General features: G+C 39.9%; 1 long non-coding RNA gene across 1 annotated transcript; it reads right to left on the reverse strand.

The window, feature by feature from the left end:
- Positions 1-482: 482 nt before the first annotated feature.
- On the reverse strand, positions 483-15,030 carry LOC103887825. The gene is made up of 2 exons (XR_652069.3): positions 14,099-15,030; positions 483-969 (listed from the first exon to the last, which is right to left on the reverse strand). It is a non-coding gene; the product is annotated as an uncharacterized LOC103887825 (long non-coding RNA).
- Between the last annotated feature and the right edge of the window lie 5,487 nt (positions 15,031-20,517).

Consider the following 20,517-nt stretch of genomic DNA (forward strand, 5'->3'; position numbering starts at 1 on the left):
ACACCACGAATAAGTGGCTAAAGAAAATGTGGTATATCTACACAATAGAATGCTATTCAGCCTTAAAAGAGAATGAAATCCTGTCATTTGGGACAACATGGATAAACCTGGAGGACATTATGTTAAGTGAAATAAGCCAGTCACAGAAGGACAAATACTGCATGATTTTACTTATATGCCGAGCATAAAAAAGTTGAACTCTTAGAAGCAGAGAGTAGAATGGTGATTACCTGGGGGTGTTGGGGAACTGTTGGTCAAAAACCATAAAATTTCAATCAGCCAGGAGGAATAAGTTTAATATATCTATTGTACATCATTATGACTACATTTAATAATATATTGTTTATTTAAAAATTACGGAGAGTAGGTTTCATGTGTTCTAATCACAAAAATATAAGTATGTGAGATAATGCATATGTTAAATAGCTTGATTTAGCCATTCCACAATGTATGCATATATCAAAATACAAATACATTTTGCATACCATAAATATATAAAATATTTACTTGTCACTTAAAATAAATTAATAAAAGATTAGGAAGAAAAAACACAGAATCAACCAAATAATACACAAAGATGGGAAGAAAATTATAAGATGTTTATGAAATAAAGGGCGACTAAATCAATGATGCTCAGAATATTTTGTCATTATCTTCTGTTATCTTGTCATTATATTGTTTTGTCATTATTTTCCATTATCTTGTGTGATTGCTCTGGTCTTTAGGTTCTGAATGGTCTTGAGTGCTTCTGAATTATGTGGGAATACCATGATGCTTTTGTAGACTGATGTAGTCATATGTTTGGTTTCCACCAGTCCCCATCTGTGGTCTGACTTTCTGCAGCAACGTTTCTGCCAAATAGCAACATCATGATTAAGGACATGGCCTCTGGAGCCATCTGGCTGTGTGGCCTCCAGCTGCGTGACTTTAGGAAGGTTGTGTGGCTTCTATGCGCTCCGTTTGTCTCATCTGTAAAATGGGGACAATAAGGGTCTCTGTCTCATACGCTTTATGGAAATGAAATCATTAATATTTATAAGGAAACTAAAGACAGTGCTCAAGAAATACAATGCAAGCCCAACTTTCATAGGAACACTCCCATGGGCAAACCCTTGCTTTCTTGAAAGAGGACATCTTTCAGGCCAGAAATTTCTCTTTGGTACTCAACAGAAGGGTCTTTCCTTTTGTTTCTCCCCATTGGCCCTGGCTCTATCCTAAGAGGCCACAGATCAAATGTAGTTGGTCTTCCCTATGCCAACCCTTAATTCGTAAAAAGATCAAATGAATATGAAGCTAGTTACTTCTCTTGGAACTGTCTGGGTCACCTTCTGAAATTCCTTCAGTTCTTGTCTGTCTCCAAGTGCAGTGCCTGGATGGCACCCTTGTTTATAGGAGCAGAGCTGAGTGCAGCCTCCCACATCCCGCCCTTTGGAGTTCCTTAACGGATCCTTACAGGACTTTGCAGCAATATGTAGTTTTTGTTTTGGTTTTTGCACCTCAGTGGGATTTACATTTAACTTTATCATCTGTCTCATTGGGTGTTCTCTTTCTTTAGATTTAGAAGGCCTGTGTGCAATTGGGACAAGGCAAATACTTTACCATCAAATAATTCAAAGATGTTTTCTCACACTCAACACTTGTGAGATGACTTATCACTTAAATCCTGAGAGTCATCATCAGATTTTCCCTGTGTCCTCTATTCCAATCTTAAATTTTACATACTGATAAAAAAAATCCAAAGTATTATTTAAAATGGTTTAATTTGCTTAAGTTTATCATTCTTAACTTCTTTAATAATTACATGCTTATATATATTTATAATTATTTTATGTACATATGTATATATAATGTCTTATTTATATAAGTACATATAATATATTACTATATATGTTCACATATAAAATAATTACATATGTATAACTGATTACTGAAATAAAGTGCAAATTACATTATTTATGTTAAGGTATAGTTCAGCTTGTCTGTCATGAGCTTCTTGATGAAGAAGTAGATAGACACATCTCTCTCCGGTCCTGTCTTGCTAGAGTGTCATGGGTCCATTCCTCCTGTTCCATGTTACTGCTTCCATCCTCCTTAGGGTCCTCATTAATTCCTTCCTAATAGTCGTCAGCTCACATGCCCCCTCTTTCATGACTGTCCCCTGTGGTCCAGATGGAATTAATCTCTCTGGGCTTTGAATCTGATATTTTGTGTGCCTATTGTATTAGGTTTCTTCTTCTGCTTTGTCATAGTTATTGCCATCTGTTCCCCCAAGTTGGGTGTAAGATTCTTGGAGGTGGGAACAATGTATCCTTGTTCTGTCGAGTCCCCACCTTGTCACCCTAGCACCTGGCACTATGCCTGCTCAGTGAAGGAAAAGTTGAAGAGCCCAGCCCCTCCTTTCAGGTGTCAGTGGAGTTTCATCAATAGGCCACCTGAGCCACTCAGAAGTCAACTGACCTGCACCTTGCAGAGTTCACAAGTAGCAGGGAATTAAAGGTTTATCATTTACCTTCTATTTGTACATCTTAGGATAATTTTCCAATATCAAGACTTTTTGACCTCCAGATGTCCTGGTTGCTGCCATACAGACCTACTGCTTGTGTACCTGGTAAAAAAGTGTTACGTGTCTTGGTGTTGAACTTCTCATCCACAATAATTCACTAAGACACAATGACACAATCACTCATGGACCCAATGCAAATGACAGCTCCTCAGGAACAGACTCACCAGTTGTAGCTGAAGGTACTGCGGACTTGGTGATTATTAACTGATGTTTGACATACTTGAAAAATAAGAAGCTCCCAATTTGTACTCCCTTCAACCACTGAGGCTGGGATTTCATTATTTCGGGCTGCTTCTCTGAAAGGCGATTTTTGGACCGTCACTCTAGTCACACGGATTTTCTCATTAGTAAACGATTGCCATCAGCCCTTCTCAGAGGACCCATTTCCGTGTCTGCTCTGCTCTTTTCTTTCTCCTGATGTCTTTGATCATGGCACGTGCCATCTGTCCTGGGAGGTACAGACATTCTAATAGTTCAGACCACAGTGTGTGTGGCTGGGCGAGGGCCATGTAGACCCCAAGGGCCCAGCTGCGTGTGCAGCTATCTTCTCCATGATGAGCTTTCACAGATGAGTGGTGGATCTGGAAATTGCAGTAATGACTCATCTTGGTTAAGTCTGTTTTGGCTCCAGTCCTCTTTGCTTTGGTCCATGTTATCTGTAGCTTTAGAACTCCCACTAAAAGAGCAGAATTATCTAAATTTCCATTTGACATTTTCCTTTACAATTGTTTTGACATCTCCATTTAGAAATTTCTTTTCTTGTTAAAGCTAGATTGGAAAAGTGAATTTCTAGACAAGTCTTGCCTGTCTCAAAGCCTGAGGGTTGGTGCTCAACTTATTTAATTGGAGAGCATCTAATCCAGTTACTGTCCATCAGGAAGGGCAACCCAATGCTTTCTGAGTCCCACAGGCCTCTTTCCCAGGCCGACTCTGGCTTCTGTCTTCTTTCCTCTGACTTTTGGGGAAGACCAGACAAGGCCAGCATGCCTGAGTTGCACTTGATTCTAAACTCACACTTCCCTGCATGGCTCTGGGAAAACTTCTGTTGTGTGGTGAGCACTGGTGGGCAGGCAGCTCAGAAACATCCCAGCGTCTCCACACCATGAAGAAAATGAATCAACATGCTTCTGTTCTGGTTATAGACACTTTGGTTCCAGTTGCTAGATAGTCAACAGTATTGCCAGTTCTAATTTTCTCCCAGTGAATCCTAAGACTTGCCGATATCACCCAGGCACCCGGTTTACTCTCTCTATTGCATAGTTTGTAGTCTGTTTTGCTTGATTTTAATCCTCTGTTAAGATATAATTTCATTCTCCTAAAAAGCTAGATTTTTGTAAATACACACATTACCATAATAAATATTTAAATAGGGAAAGGAAGTTATGGGCTAGATTTGGGCTCACAGTAACAACATTATTTTTTTCCTAAAGAAATACAACAATAAAATGAATTTTTATTACTGCAAGTATATTTAGACAAAGCAAAGGTAAACACTTCCTTATTTCTTTTTACTCTTAACATGCTGAAGCTTCCACGTTTCCACTAGAAGCCGACCTTGCCACCAGCAAGCACAATATGCAGCTTTAACAATTTCAGAATCCTTAACATTCTTCAAGGGACCAAGCCTTTCAGAAGAAATGGCTGTGTGTTCTTGTGCCTCCAAAAGGTTTTTGTTGCTTGCCTGCTGATCTTTGTTTTTCAGGTAAGCTCTATAATAAATTGCACTCCTTAATTAATAATATTGCGAGTTCATGTAATACATGCAATTGCTTTATGTGCTTAATTTTCACAGGAATTGTGTGTGATAGGCACTCTGGTATTTTCCTCATTCTATAGATGAGGGAAGTTGGCATAACTGACTTGCCCAACATCAAGCAGCAGAGGCAAGGCCTGAGCCTCCAACCCTTTCCCCACCTTTCCCACATTAGGCCACATGATACTCAGACTTGTGCAGTAGGCTTGACTCCACTTATGTATCAGGATGCTGTATACCGTGAAGCGCGTGCAGTATCTATGCATGGCTGCGGATGTTGTGATGATCAGGTCTGAGAAACGTTTTGCTGAATTATAAACTGGCTTTAAAAGTTTTAAACACCTTTGCCATTTGTACTACTTATCACTGGAATGTATAAGTCAATTCCAATTGTTTTGAATCTTTTTTTTTTACTTTTATTTTTCCTTTAATTAAAAATGTTTTTATTCTCATTGTGTGTAATCAAATCATTCACAAATATTTTACTATGGAAAATTTCAAACACATACAAAGCAAGCAGAATGGTGACATGGACCTTGACACACCATCTCCCAGCTTCAGTGATGATGAGCCTTCTGCCGTTCTTGTCCCCCCGATACCTCTGGTCACTGCCTGCCTCACTCCACTGTTATCGTTATTTACAGCTCTTTTTAAAGTGACACTTACGCACATTGAAATGCACACATTTTAACTGTACAGTTTTGACAGATTTATCCATCTGTGTCATCACCTGACACAATATTGAATATTTCGGTCTCTTCCCTCCCAGTGAATTCCTGCACAGTCACCACCCCCATCCCTGCCCAAGTCACCACCCTTTTGGCTTCCATCTTGGATTCGTTTTGCCTGTTCTAGAACTTGCCGTAAATGGTATCACATAGTGTGTGTGCTTTTGTGTCTTGCTTTACTCACTCAGTAGTGTATCTGTGAGATTTATCCACATCGCAGGGATCAGTAGCCCATTTTTGTCTACTGTTGCTCAGTATTCTATACCACAGATTATCGATTCTGTCAGTGATAGACAATGGGTGTTTCCAGCTTTCATTCATTGTGAATAAAGTTGCCGTGAATACTCAAGCATCTTTCCATAAATTCCTTTCCCCAACACAATATTTATTTGGGTAATGTGCATATTTGTAACATTTATTTAAATAAATTTCTCATGGATAAACACTTAGGATATGTAAATGGTGAACTTTATCGGAAACTGCCACTTTTTCCAAAGTGGTTGTACCATTTTATATTTTGTGTAGAGACAGACAGGAGTTCACGTTGCTCCCTTTCCTTGCCAACATTTGGTTTATTAGTCTTATCCATTTTCACCATTCTAGCAGACGGCCATGATATCACATTGTGGTCATTGATTTGTACCTCCCTGGCAACTGATGACAAACACACTAGTTTGTGTGGTTATTGATCATTCATATCGCTTCTTTTGTGAAATGTCTGTTCCATCATTTTGCCTACATTTACATTTTGTTGGGTTGTTTGTCTTTCTGTTATTGAGTTGCATGAGTCATTATGCATTTTGGATCGGAGTCTGATACACGTTTTGTCAAATACTTGGGGTTTGCCTAATTATTATAATGATGTCCTTTGATGAGCATCAGTTTTTAATTTAGATAAGTCTAATTTATCATTTTTAAATTATGGCTATTTCTTTTTCTGTCTAATAAATTTTTGCCTGCTTCTAAGTTTCAACAATATTCTTTTATATTCCCTTCTAAAAGCTTTATAGATTTGGCTTCCACAAACAGGCCTATGATTCATCTTGAAATGATGTTTTTGGTATAGGTTTTAGTAGGGAGTAAAGATAACTTTATTCCCTTTCAGTATCAATATCATTGTTGAATTTAATGTTCCTTTTGGTGCCTATGTTAAAAATCACTTGATCATAGTAAGTGTTGGTCTATTTCTATTTTCTAGTCCCTTGATCTGTTTGTCTGCCCTGTAACAATTCTGCACTGTCTCAGTTACTATGGTTTACAGTCTTAAACTGAGTCTTAAACTCAGATAGTGAAGTCCTCAGCTTATTTTTCTTTTTCAACATCATTGTTTTGGCTTTTTTAGGCACTTTGCATTTTCATATAAATTTTAGAATCAGCTTGTCCATTTCTACAAGAAAGAATATGAGGCATGTGAATAGGATTGCATTGAATGTATAAATGAATTTGCAGAGAATACATGTCTTAATAATATAAAGCCTTCTAATCCAGGAGTCTGCAAACTCCTAGACCGCAGACCAGTACTAGTCCATGACCTGTTAGGAACCAGCCATACAGCAGAAGGTAAGCTAAGAGGGAGTGAGCAAAGCTTCATCTGTATCTACAGCCACTCACCATTGCTTGTATTACCGCCTGAGCTCCACCTCCTGTCAGATCAGTGGCAGCATTAGATTCTCATAGAAGCGAACCCCTCTTGGGAACTGCACATGCGAGGGATCTAGGTTGCACGCTCCTTATGAGAATCTAATGCCCGATGATCTTTTACTGTCTCCCATCACCCCCCGGTGGGACCGTCTAGTTGCAGGAAAACAAGCTCTGGGCTCCCACTGATTCTACACTATGATGAGTTGTATAATTATTTCATTGTCTATTAAAATGTAATAGAAATAAAGTGCACAATAAACGTAATGCACTTGACTCATCCTCAAACCATACCCCTGACCCCAGTGGGTGGAAAAACTGTCTTCCACAAAACCAGTCCCAGGTGCCAAAAATGTTGGGGACCACTGTTCTAATTCATAAACCTAATATATCTTTCTAATTATTGGAGTCTTTAAAAAATTTCTCACAGCAAAATTTTGTATTTTAACTATGGAGGTTCTTCATGCCTTTTGTTAAGTGGACTCCTAAATATGGTATGTTTTTGAAGTTACTGTAAGTGGAGTGGTATTTTTAAATTTCAGTGTCTCATTGTTACTGCTAAAATACAGAGATAGTAACTGCTTAAAAGAAAATCTTATGGAGGTATAACTGATATACAACAAACTGCATATATTGTAATTAGAAGACTTTTGACATATGTATATGTGTGTCATACCTGTGAAACTGCCATCACATCATGACAATGAATGCACCCATCACTGGCAAACATTCCATTGTGCTCCTTGGTGATCCTATCTTTCACCCCTTACACCCTCCAGCAACCACTGATCTGCTTTCTGTCACTACATATCAGTTTACATTTCCTAAAATTTTACATACATGGAATCATGTATGTGCACATATATTCTTTTTTAATTTTTATTTTTTGGTCTGGCCTCTCTCAAATAGCATAACTATTTTGAAGTTTATCCAAATCATTATGTGTAGAATAGTTTATTCCTTTAAGTGGCTGAGTAGTACCATGGTATGGATACACCACAGTTTATTTATCCATTCACCTGTTGCTAGACATTTGGACATTTGGATGTTTCCAGTGTTTGGTGATCACAAATAAAGCTGATATAAACATTTGTTCAAAAATATTTGTGTGGGCATACATTTCCATTCCTTTTGGGTAAACTTCTAAGAATGTCATGACTGGGTCATAGGATGTGTTTGCTTATCTTTTTAAGAACTTGACAAACTTTTCTAGTGGTTGCACCATTGTACATTTCCACCAGCAGCATAGGAGAAGCCAGTTGTTCTACAACTTGGCCAACACTGGATATGCAGTCTTTTAGCCACTGTAACCGGTGTGTAACAGCAAGTCATTGCTACATTTAACTAATGCCAAGTGATAATAAGCATCTTTTAATGTGTTTAACTGCCACCCATATATCTTCTTTGGTGAAGTGTCTGTTAAAATCTTTTACCCAATTTATAATCATCTGTCATTAGTATATAGAATAAAGCTGATTTTCTTTTATTGATTTTTGTATACCGAAACTTTGCTAAACAGAATTATTCGTTCTAGTATCCTTATTTAATTGGCATATTTTATGGGATTTCTTAAATAAAAGATTGTCATCTCTGAGTAAACACAGTTTTATTTCTTCCTTTCCAATCAGTATGCCTTTAATTTCTTTTTTTTTCCTTGATGTCAGTGGTTAGAAAATCCTATACAGCACTGAATAGAATTGACAAGAGTGAATATTCTTATGTCATTCCTGATCTTAGCAGGAAAATATTTAGTCTTTCAGCAGTAAGTACAATTATATTTAGGTATAACATAGATGTCCATCCTCAGATGAAGGAAGTTTCTTTTAACTCTTTGTTTGCTAAGAGATTTTAATAAACAATATATGTTGGATTTTGTTCCACATCCTTCAGATAATCATAATTTTGTTAGTCTGTTAGTATAGTAAATTACATTTGATTGCTTTCTAAATGTTAACCCAACCTCCCCTTTTTTTTGGATAAGCCCCATTAGGCCATACTGTATTACTCATTTATGTAGTGTTATATTCAAATTGCTAAAATTTTATTAAATTTTTTTGCATCTTTACAAATGAGGGATATAGGTCCATAATTTACTCTGATTGTGATGCCTTTGTCTCATTTTCTTTTCAGGGAGTTTTACTAGCACACAATCCATCTCTTTGATTGGATGAGCTCTTTAGGATTTATCTTCCACGTAATGTCAGTTTTGGTATAGGCAAAAAATTGTTTATGTCATTTCCTTATTATTCCTTTAATGTCTTAGGATTTTTTCATGTTGTTATTATATTTTTAGTATGAGTAAGTTGTTTTCTCTCCTTTTTTTCCCCCATGATAATCTTATTATGGTTTTTATCAATTTTATTAATGTCTTCAAAGAACCAATTTTTGAATTCTATTGTTTTTTGTTTCCTTTAGAATTTTCTTTTTTCAACTTACTTTAATGTTATGTTACTTGACTGTATTTTAGCTTTTTCACATGGAAACATAGATTTCTGATCTTAGATTCCCCTTCTCCATCTTTCTAGCATCAGTATTCAAAGCTATACATTCTCTTCTTGTGACTGCTTTGGCTATAAGCCACAAATTTATAAATTATTTTTATCATTTAATTTGAAATGTTTTCCAATTTCCCCTTTGATATCTTCCGCAAATTTTCACATATTTGGTGTATTAAAAAATATCTTCTTGTTCTATATTTCAAATGTATTCTGGTTAAAAAATGATGTAGGATTTTAATCTCTTCATATTTTTGAGACTTGTTTGTACTCCAGTATATGGTACATTTTGAACATTCTCTATATGGTTGAAAATATCACAGAGCTATTGAATATACTGTTCTATAAATGTCAATCTGCAATTTATGAGACCTATTTACTTACTAGTGTTTTGTATGATTGTTCTATAGATCTCTGAGAAGAGACTGATTTACCTATTTCTCCTTTTTTGTCATTTTTTTTGTTTCATGTATTTTTTAGTGCTGTCTTTGGAAGTGTACACATTTATAATTGCACTATCTTCACAATACAGTGACCTTTTATCGTTATGAAATGTTCTTTTATGTCTCTTGGTGATACTACTTTCCTTAAAGTCTATTTTGCCTTTTAAAAGTAACATACAGAAAAAGATATTTTGCCTGACCTAGTTAGTTCATCCTTTTAATGTTTACTGTTTGAAAATGTAAATATGGAATGTTTTTACGTTATTATTTTCAGCACTTTTATTCAGAATTATATTTTAATTTTACATTTTTGGAATGTGTTTTTACATTTTTATTTTCAAGTATTTATACCTTTATAATGCATCTATTTTAGACATAATACATTTGAGTGCTTCTCCCCACCCCACTCTGCCCCCAAGTCTCACAGTATCTACTTTTCAGTTGGGTTTTTAGGCCATTTACATTTAATGTAACTGTTGTGTGACTGGATTTAGGTCTGTCATTTTGCTATATTTTCTGTTTTCAGGAAAAGGTATGAGTAAATGTATTTTTGTTTACAAGTTTGGTGGTGGGAACATGACAGAGTATGGGTTTAGCTCCTGTATTCTCCATGAAGCATGTGGTAAGGTCATCATAGGAGGGAGAGGGTAAAGGGAACAAATGTAAGGAGATTGAAGAGAAAAGAGAAGGTATGAAATTTATTGGGATAAGTGAGAAAATTAGCCTTCTAGAAGACAAAGTAGGTTGTCCCATTGGTATATTGGTTGTCCATTCACTCATTTCTTTATCATGTATTAATTTTAAAAAAGTGTCTCCTTTGTGGACAAAAACAGGCACAGCTCCTGATTCCAGGAAGCCGCAAGACTGTTGTTGTTGACAGACATTGGTCAAATAATCACAGTAATATATGCATGATTATAAGCTAAAAAAAAAAAAAGGTACTGGGAGACCATGGAAATCAGTAATTCTACAAGAATGTTTAACTGATGAACTTGACCTTGAGCAAGTGTAAGGAATAGTTTGTTAGAGCCAGAAGCCCTTGAGTTGAGATCTAAAGTCATTGTAGGTTACATTAGGTAATGTTTGGTGTTTAGACAGAGAAGGGAGTGTGAGATGTTCTGTGGTGTGAGAGACCATGGCAGGCTGAAGTTGCTGACTGTGCACTGTTGCAGCTGAAGTACAGAGAGCAAGGTGGGGATGGGAAAGGGTGAAAGAGGGGTGGTGACTTAGGGCCAGATGATGCTGGATCCTACCATCTGTGATGAAGATTCTACCTAACAGCAATGAATCTGAAATGAAGCCAGTTTTTTTGTGTGATAGATTTCTCTTTAAATCATTGAAACGTTCTTTGATACAAGTTCAATAGGACTGATGAAATTGGGCTACAATAAATTATCAGAGCAGTCCACAAAATGAATCATTGCCAAATTTTCTTACAGTCAATTTTATTTCTATTTGAGGGGAAAATAGGTAATTAGAGAACCTCAGGCATTGCTTCCAGGTTTCAAAGTGGCTTCTATCCAGCCACAGGGAGGCTCGCAGCAGAAAACCAGATGTTCAAATAAAGACCTAAGTGGACAAATACGAACGATGTACATTACACAAATACGTTATGGAAATCTTTCATGGTGTTTAGAAAAAACATCAATGACTTGAAAGTATTTGTATAAATGCCTCCGTCCTTCCAGAAGCCCCAAAGGGAGGAGTTTAAATGCATTTGTTGGGCATATTTGTGAGTTTCTACCTACAGTGTTAGCTAGTACATGCGGAAAATTAGAATAATGAGATTATTTTCTCGGCAGACATTTGCTGAGTGCCTTCCAGGTGTAGCCATTGTACTGGGTACCTTGTACTTGGCAGTGGAGATGAATCCGACAAAAGGTGTCCCCTCTGTGTGGGAAGATCAGACTTCATAAGAGGAAATAGTGATGCTGCTTAGAAAATGTGAGAGGTAGAAAGGAGGTTTAGGTAAACCACGGAGAATGGAAGCAAAGTGCCTCTTACGGGCTACAGGGATACTCCAGAGTCCTATTTCCCATTTTGTTTTGTTTTTTTCCTTTTCACATTTAAACATTCTTTTAACAAAATGTATGTATTTATTTCAACAAACAGGAAAAATGGACTAGTTACAAATGGCAAGCACAATTTGTTATCTCTGGCTTTTAAATATTTTTTAATTTAACAAATATTCATCAAGCATGTATTATGGGTCACAGCATGATGCGTATTCCAGTTAACAGGAAGAAACAGGTCATGAGGATTTTAGGAAAAGATAAGAGAGTGCCCATGGTACTTGTTTTTGTGATTTTGATTCTCTTCAGAGAATAACTGAATGTACTTGGATGCATGATCCACTTATTTAGTCAAAGAGGCTCCCACAGAAGCACTGATACTTCCTAGAGCCCATCCTGTTTGGCTTTCTCTGTTAAGAGTTAAAAAGTTGGAGAAGCAATACATGCCTGGGAAACTCTGCAGACAAATTCTTGGAATTGGCAATACACATTACTAAATTCTTTAATACAAAAAATAATGCTTCAAATTGTACTTTGGACACGATGTCCACTTTCTTGGCTCAATAAACAAACCCAAAATGTTTTTTAGCTTTTGGCTCTGGCACTCACAAAGTTTTGCCTAAAACCCTTGAGAATTTGCTGGAAAAGATTTATTTATGTGCATTCTGAAGAGCATGCCAAAATCCTGCTGCTTCATGTTTTTCAAGACTTTTCTAAATTAAAAAGTGAATGCGCGCGGGAGGGTAAAATGTTGGTTTAGTTATTGCGCACAGTAAATGTGTTTATTTCCAAGAAGAGATGAGTAACGGTGATGTGACAAGGGGAGTGCTCAGTCAAATGAATTCTGCCTGGAGAGAGCTGAGGTTTATTTTACTCTTTACAAAGTCACTCTGTCTATTTAATGGAAAGTCATATGCACATAAAAGTCTATCAGTTTGGGGACTGCATTGTATTGATATTACACTAAGCTCTATTAGTTAACTAAAAACAGCCCAAACCACCCAACTCATCCACGGCGGGGGGCAGGGGGAGGGAATTGCAATGACAACAAAACAAAATGACTTATTAGTAAAAGAGGTTTCAGATATGTTGCAGCTCAACTGATAGGATCAAAAGAATAAATGTTTTTGCAGAAACATTTAAAAACATGTGAGAGGAGGGGCGCAGTGGATCACGCCTGTAATCCCAGCACTTTGGGAGGCCGAGGCAGGTGGATCACCTGAGGTCAGGAGTTCTAGACTAGCCTGGCCAACAGGGTGAAACCTCGTCTCTACTAAAAATACAAAAATTAGCCGGGGGTGGTGGCGGGCACCTATCATCCCAGCTACTTGGGAGGCTGAGGCAGGAGAATCACTTGAACCCGGGAGGTGAAGGTTGCTGTGAGCCAAGATCATGCCATTGTACTCCAGCCTGGGTAACAATGTAAGACTCTGTCTCCAAAAAATAAAAATAAATAAAAACACGTGAGAACCCTATGTGCTGTTTTCTTTAAAATAGCCTTGTTCATTTCAACAAAATGTTTTACACAGAGAATGTATACATCTTGACACATTACATTCACTGATTGAAATGCGACTTATGCTCTGATGCAGATGAGCAGTAAATATCCAAACTGCATTTGGATCGAGAAAACATTTTGTATAAATAGTTTTCTAAGGAACAAACAGAAAGAAAGAAAATAATAACTTTTGTTTAGTATTGCTGCGATGCCAGTGACAGATCCTTGGAAGCAAAGAACTGTTCTGTATCCACATATGCTTGTAGCAAAGTTAGAATCCCTCGTGCCCTCCCCAGAGCCTTGATCTGATGGCCCAACTGCTGTGACTGATAGTCCCTTTGGTAACACAATTTCCCCTGTGTTTATCTGATATAACCGCTCTCCTAATCATGGCACTTTATTTATTTATTTACATGTGGTTATGAATATATATCACATTGGTACGAAATGAGTGGAGGAAAAGTAAGTTTTCAAGTGTGGAGAAGCCAGAAATGGCTTGTTTGTATTCAGTCTTGATCCTGCTTTCATGGCAGGCAAATTTGAGCCCATGGGCTTTGGTGGGCTTCAGCTGGGGGGCCAGGGTCAGAGGCAGTGACAGGCCTAGGATTTTTTTTGTTTGTTTGTTTTGTTTTGTTTTTTCTTTTTTTTAGTTATTGTATCAAATGCCATAATTTGTTTAAAAGCTTTTTACACACTGCAATGCAGATAACCATGCAGTATTAAGAACTGCAGCCTTGGTTGGTGGTAAAATTACTCTAAATACGTACAAAGTAGCCAAAAGTTTGAGAGCAAGTGAAAAATACTCTCTAAAATACCTTCTCCATCTCCTCTCCAAGGATAAAGACATCAGTACTTTTTTTTTCAGTAGATAGCAATAAAGTACACAGAGGGTTAAAGAGTCAGTAGACTATTGACACGAACAACACTTTGTATCCTGACTATCCGTAGTTAGCCCTCCCATTTCCTACCTTAGTCAGAGGAGATTCAGATCACATGGAAGATGGCAGGTTGTAAAGGAAAGAATATTCCCTCGCCCAAACTACAGGTTACAGCCAGTAGACCCCGGCGCCATCTTGAGCTGCGCCACCATTGATGCAACTGCCACTGAGCATGTGCAGTGTCTGACCCGGTCCATCCACATCACTGCACCGGGCTCCTCCTCGCCACCTGCTGGGTAGAAAGTCCCAGGGCAGGATCCTGACCACGCATGCCTGGTGGGAGCACCTCTTCCTGCAGGGCACCGGAGCCCATCTTCCCTAGTTCCTCAGTAAAAGCACAGCATTCTTTCCTTGGTTCTATTTTATCAGAGTCTCTCGTCTCCTGGATGCTTTCTGTCAGTCCTGAGACATATTCTGTTTCCTCCTATTTAAAAGACCCATCTCCCCAAACACACACATCTACCCATTAAAACAAAACAACACAATCTTCCCTGGACCCCACAACCTCTTCTGTCCTTTCTAATCTGTGCACCTCCAGCACCCAGATATCCCCGGGGAGAGGCTCTCCCTCCCTCTCGCTGACTGCGGGGACGCCCAGTGGTCATCCTTCCCGGCTCACCCTTCCTTGGGACTTCTTTCTCCCGGTTCTTTCCTCCTTCTCTCCGTCGTTTACGGGATCTCTCTTCTCTCCCTGACGTTAGACCTTGGAAGTGCTCAGGCCTGTTTCCTCTCTTCTCTCTAAGGTCCCCCAGTGACCTCATCCAAGCCCAGGGCATCAGCAGAGGGCAAGTCACTGACCCCCATTCACACCTATGTGCACAGTCCAGACTCACACGTGGGCAGCTCATCCGCAGTGGCCTGGACGCCTCCTAGGCACCTCCAGCTGAAGGACTCACCACCGAGCACACTCCCTTCACTGCGGACTCATTCTCTCCTGCATCCTCTTCTCAGCACTGGGTCACCCTGGGCCACCCACCGAGCCCACCCAGGTTCAGACTCTCACTTCCAGCCGGCATCACGGCTGCGTGAAGATTCAGCGCTGCCTCCCCCTGCCCCACAGCACGTTTTCATTTGCTTGTGTTTTCTATCCTCTCCGCCTCCACGCATGCCCAGACACCAGCACATCTTGCCTGGCGCCTCCCAGAGCCTCTTACATGGTGACTGTTCATGTGTGCTCTCCTCAACTGGTCTGTCTCTCCAGCAGACAGAGAGACCTTTCAGACCTGCAAATCCAATGATCACTCCTCCACTTAAAACCCTTCTACACTTAGGATGAAACTTAAATTCCTTGGCAAAGGCTGCACCACCACCTGGGCCACTTTCCCCTCTTGGTACAATTTCTCTAGAGTACCGATATGGTTCCCGTCTCGCAGTTTCTGTATCGGCTGCTCCTTTTGTCTTTTGTGACATCCTCTGCCTCCTCTTATTCCTGGTTAACTTCTATCCACTATTTAAACCTCAGGCCCTTAGGAGTCTTTTTCTAACCCCTTCGCCAACCAACACCGAAGTCAGACTTCTGGTTACACGACTTTCTGTGTTTTTCCTGTAGTGCTTATCACATTTAGAGTTTAATGATTATTTATTTAAATCAAATTTCTCTTCTAGACTTGCCTTATATAAAAAGGGACTCTGTTCGTCCCTTTATTCATTATTCATTCATTATTATTGTATTGCCAATATTTACAAAGAGTTCAGTTCCAGTAAAATTAATATTTGTTAAATGACTGAATAAACCCATTTGTTAAACAAATTATGTTTTTATTGAAGGTAAAGCATGCAAAATGTATAGGAAGCAATGTGAAATGCAGAATCAGTACAGTTCATACAAAATTCAAGTCCTGTGTATAAGCGGTAGCCTAACAAAAGTCATGCTACAAAACTGCCTGTCTGTGTAAGTGCAAAATGTGGGGGAGAACAAGAGCTGACTGTGACAAAGGCATTTTCTGGTGTTAGGATTCTCTCTTATTGGTGAGTTGACTTGGCCTAGGTTCATTAAAAAGAGCATTTCTAGGCTTGAGTATGTGGGCTTAGCCCTGGCTACTGAGGGTCTTGTGGGTGGATGGGGTTCCCACTGGAGCCACCTGGCTTCCTGTGAGAAGCGGGGCTGGGAAGGTTGCTGATTCAGCAGAAGAAAAAATATCTGCTTGTACTTCTTGATTCACTAGTCCAATATGCACTTAACTCTTGGTTACATGAGCTTTAAACCATGACACTACGAGTTATTATCCAAACTAGGTCTTTTTTGAGAGCGAAAGAACGCTCTGTTCATAATCCTGCTGGAATAACAGGTAAAAACCAAGACTGAACTGGGAAAGTCAGGATGTGGGGTCACTCCAGTTGGAAGGAAGACAAGTAGAGGGAGGTTTCTGTTTGAGAGGAAGCAGCAAGGCACAAGTGAAACCAGAAGGCAGAGTGGCGCATGACGATAAGAACAGGGAATAAATCCATGGAAAAGGATACAGGGTCCTTTTCCCAAGCCAACGATTGCAGACGACCCCAATATTAATTTAAAGGGTCAGTGTAAGGAAATGGAAGATCATTCCCTATGGACCCAGTTATATCTTCAGAGATTATTCTTGTCCAAAAATAATGAATTCCCTCACTGTGAATTATACACCACCAAGAGGTTCCGGCTTCTTGACTTCCTCGTAAAAATTTCAGAATTGCCTTACAACAATTTTCAAATAACACACCCTGACCACTCCACACAAGAGATAGGACAGGCAAAGGACAGAGCCCTGACCTAGCGGCTAGCGTCCTTGTTGCTGATTGCTAAGCATGTATCTCGGGTCCAGCTCTGCCGCAGGATCTTTCTCTATACAATGATCAAGTGTGCTGTGTGTGGACAATTCACACAGGAATGCCTCAGCGGGGTACCGTGGGCTGGCCCCTGACGAGGGCTTTGTGTACTACATGCTGATGGTTTTCTGAGTCGAGGCTGCAGGTAAGGGACCGGGGGGAATCATCTGGTCTTTAGAGAGACTGCAGGAAGTGATGACCGAGAGCAGAGCTTTGAAGGTAGTGTAGGGATAAATAAGAAATAATCTGAACTGGATTCTGACGACATCAGAGGTGGGTGGGCGCTGGTGGGAGCTGGTAGGACTGTGGGCAGCATCCCTGAGCAGAGAGGATCCCTATTTGTGGGGACATGCTGTGCTCAGGGCTGCAGGAAGATCTCCGAGGCAGGGGAGGAGAGTGATGAGGAAACAGAGAGTGGCCCAGAGGGTGTCAGCAAGCCCAGGATGCGGACCCCAGGCAGGGCTGGACCACTTTTCACAGAAGGCTCTATTCAAACGGGTGATTTTTCTTTTAAAATTGAAAGAATCTGTTGCATATTAAAGAGATGTCCTAGGGTAGAGCTCGTTTGGCCAAATTTATTTCACGGGAGGTCAAAGGAAAGACACGAAATGCCTTGCACATCCTATTAGATAAAAAGCCGCATGGTAATGAGCGAGGAAATGACAGCAGAATATCTTAATCTGGTAGATTTTATTCCACACATTATGTCATATTTGATTTAAAGAGTCAAAAGGTTGAGGGCTAAAAATCAAAATCAACATCTGCACCTCAAGTAGAATAAATGGGATAAGTACAACACTGGAGAGGTGATTTTTCTTTTTCTTTTTTTGTTTTAAGACAGAGTCTCCCTTTGTTGCCCAGGCTGGAGCTCACTGCAACCTCCGTCTCCTGGGTTCAAGCAATTCTCCTGCCTCAGCCTCCTGAGTAGCTGTGATTACAGGTATGTGCCACCACATCCGGCTAATTTTTGTATTTTTAGTAGAGATGGGGTTTCACCATGTTATTGGCCAGGCTGGTCTCGAACTCCTGACCTCAGGTGATCTGCCTGCCTCTGCCTCCCAAAGTCCTTGAATTATAGGTGTGAGCCACCACACCTGGCTGAAGAGGTGATTTTTCTACATCACTGACTTCCAGAAACCCTTTTTTCCTGCAGCTCCAGTAGCTCTGGGCCTGTGTGGCTGACTCTCCTCCCACCTCTCTGGCCCCCTCACCACATTTCTCAGGGACTCTCGCTGAAGCTCACCCTGAACTTGGGTCCCTGGCGTGCTGCCCTCTCTGCACCCTCCCTGCTGGAGTTCTCGTCTGCCCCTGCGGTTTCAGTTGTCACATCTGTGCAGACAACACCACCGGCCCCAACTTCTCTGGCATTCTGGCCTGCTGGCACAGAGCAGCAGCCCACTCTATCTGGGGGTCAGAGTGTCACTTCCAAAATCCTGTCTCCTCCCAGCCTAGCCAGCCTGGCAACCCCACCAGCACCCGGACTGGGATCTTCAGAGTCAACATTGCTCCTTCACATCCTTGCCTCCGACACGGCCCAGTCGGTGGTCCTGTGTTGCCTCTCTTGTAGAGTGTGCATGGTTGTCTCTGCCCTTCCCTTCCCTCCCCACTATGCTGCCAACCTCATTTTGGGCTCAATCACCTGCCCTCGACATGATTAGAAGGTGGTCCTTGTTGATCTCCCTCACTCAAAGTTCTTTTTTTCATTCAGTTCATGTCGTACAACCTTGTCAGAGGATTAGTGCTGAAATACTGTGTAAAAAGGTTACATTTTCTTTTTTGGGGACACTTGACCAGCTACAAGGTTACAAACTGGCATGATGTATGCTGCACCTTTATCTTTTACTGCTCCTTTTGCTCAAGATACGTGGCCACAGATCTCACATGGATGAGACCTGCAGTGCCCCCAGACGCCTGGCACTTCTCGCCCTGACAATTTCCTCCTGTGTCTCCTTGTTCCCCGAATGGGGGCAAGGTCCCTCTCTACTTTCTCTGAGCAGCTAAATCCTAAGCAAGACTCGACATCTCAGGCAGTCGGCAAGAGCTTCTCCGGCTCACCCAGGCCATGGTGATTTCAGAGGAATGCTTCCAGAGCTTTCTCTGACTTTCACGTAGCCATTCCTGCTCGTTCCGTGTTTTATTAGTTTTCATTTCATGAACATTTTGTAAATAGTGTAATATGGTAAACATTGTGAACATAGACATTATGTCTTAACTCCTTAACCACACGCCTATTATAATACTAAAGAAAGCATTTCTCTGGCTTATTCAAGGCCAGCAGTTATGCTTGGCACAACACACAAAAAACCTCGTTGTTTCCATGAAAATAGAGATTTATTAGATAGAAGAATGTGTAAAATGTCATGGATTATCGACACTTAAATGCATGGACAGTGTGGTGCCATTGAAGCAACTGTGAAACATCTGCATGGAAATTTATGGAAAATGGATTTGGCTTATATGAATTCAATGTACAAATTCATTTTTCTCTAGACATATCTAGATTCCCCCAGTATTCCAGAAAGAGCCAACCTCTTGAATGGGATAACATGTGCAAGTGTTTTGTAAACTTAAAGCACTGTAAATAGATAAGAAATCGTTGCTATTAGTAATAAAATTCCCTAATATCACGCAATCATCTAAGAGAGAAGAATAGGGTGAATAATTACATAATGTCATTCAAATAGCAAGAGCTCATCTTTGCTGGCGAGTGGACAATACTATGTTCTCTTTCTCTTTTTTTCCCTCCCAATTCTCCCCTCTAGGAAAGATAAATCTTGCCAAAAACCATGATTTGTGTGAGAGCAGTGTATCTGTTATCATGGTCCCATGCGTATCGATGGGAGGCTGACATGCATTTCCACGGCTTATTGGCAATATTCCCTTTAGTGCTGTGTTTTGGAAAGTTAGTTGAGTATTGCTTTAAATGGATGAAATAAGTTGTTGGAGACCACTCTATCTTTTTATCCACTGTTGAAAAGTTGAAGTTAGTTGTTTGCTTAATACTCCAAGCTGATGAGGCATTTCATTATCTTACCACTAATACACTCTAGAAATGGAATCATTAGAGAACAGAAGTCATTGAAATGTAAACATGTGAATAATTTACACTTTCAACTGATGTTAAATAAAAGGTTTTAATCTAGACAGAGATCTGACAATAAATATTCATTTCTAATTTCCAATGAGTAAACTTTATCTCTTTCTAAAAGCCTTCTCATTTGATTTTTTTCCTGGAAGATAATGGCAAATTTGACATGGGCACATTTGGGAATAAAATTTCCCTCTGGTCAACACAACCATGAAGAGTTATTATGAAAATCAAAATTTGAAATAATTGCAAACATTGTAATTAGTAGCCATTTCAGGATTCTTACGTACTATTACCCACATGGCCTACCTTCCCGGTACAGTTTTCCTAGGGGATGTGGATGAGAAGCAGAGGAAAGGAATTGCCTCTTGACTTGGACACTTTGTTGGACGCTTGCCAGGCCGGATAGGGGCCCACCCCAGAGACAGAAGTTGGCTTGTATTTTACCAGCGAGTGTCCGTGTGGGCCTTGACATAGAGGAAGAGAATGTGACTTAAGAAAAAGAAACGTTTGAGAGATAGCAATTTGCTGCGAGCCAGGGGCACTGCTTGCACTTCCAAGG

This window comes from Papio anubis, chromosome 11 (genome assembly GCF_008728515.1).
Source record: "Papio anubis isolate 15944 chromosome 11, Panubis1.0, whole genome shotgun sequence".
NCBI lineage: Eukaryota > Metazoa > Chordata > Mammalia > Primates > Cercopithecidae > Papio > Papio anubis.